The following is a 1,030-nucleotide window of genomic DNA, read 5'->3' as shown; positions in this document are numbered from 1 at the left end:
TCAGCTATCTTGTCAAACCCATTCTCAATCCAATCTTTTGGGTGAGACTCCAGCATCTCGAGTTTGAGTAACAGATCTCGTTGTGCTTGTTCTGATGCGGCAAGACGGTTGGAATATTCCGCATGACGATCTTCCACCTCATGAAGAAATTCGATTAGTTCGCGTCTTTCCTCCGGTTTAACGCGGAACATCAACATCCAGGGAGCTCTGATGTTCGGGAAGTACGCCATCCCTCTTTCGATAGCTTCGGCATTCGAGAACGTTGGCACATCGTTGCCAACCAACGGGGATTCTATGCTGCTAACCGAGCTCGACATTGTGTTTGATTGAAAAGCTTTCTTGGATGTACTATCCGCGAGCAGCACTGGTTAGATTTATACAAGCCTTGGGAGGTAAATGTAAGACCCCGACCCTAAAAACCCATACTCGGACAAAAACTGGCCGATAAAAATTTTTCTAGGGCCGACAAATACTATGCGGAAATTAACTAAGTACAACAGCGGATATGAATAATAGGTGAACTTAACTTAAACTTGTGAATTTATTAAAAATATTAAGAGGTTCAATTCGACGAAATAACAACTTGTCCCATGCATGGAAATAACAAAAACTAATAAAAATAACGCCATGAATATTTCTACCCAAAGCCACACCATCCTTCCTCCTCCCTTGCCTCCGTCACACGAGCTGGTCAGCCACTAAAGTCCCGATCATCGGACCTATCTTTTCCTGCGTCCAAAAAGGAGGCGTAAGCAAACAAAGTTTACTTAGTGGAGCGGTCATCCCGTCTCACTAGGCTCAGTTCAACGATCTCAATCTAACACAGGGAATATTCCAATCAAGTCACGCAAGTCAATCAAATACCATGGATAGTCGCCTAAATCTCTTAGACCAACCATCATTCATATTGCAATAGAAACCATAACCATAAGACAAGCAATTAACAAGATTAAATAAACCACGGGTCAAGAGAATCAACCATGGAACTCGGCCACAGTCACGCACTCACCTTCGGTATCGACCTAAGGTG

Source organism: Camelina sativa, chromosome 12 (assembly GCF_000633955.1).
Source record: "Camelina sativa cultivar DH55 chromosome 12, Cs, whole genome shotgun sequence".
Taxonomy (NCBI): Eukaryota; Viridiplantae; Streptophyta; class Magnoliopsida; order Brassicales; family Brassicaceae; genus Camelina; species Camelina sativa.
Note: the sequence above shows the minus strand (reverse complement) of the source record.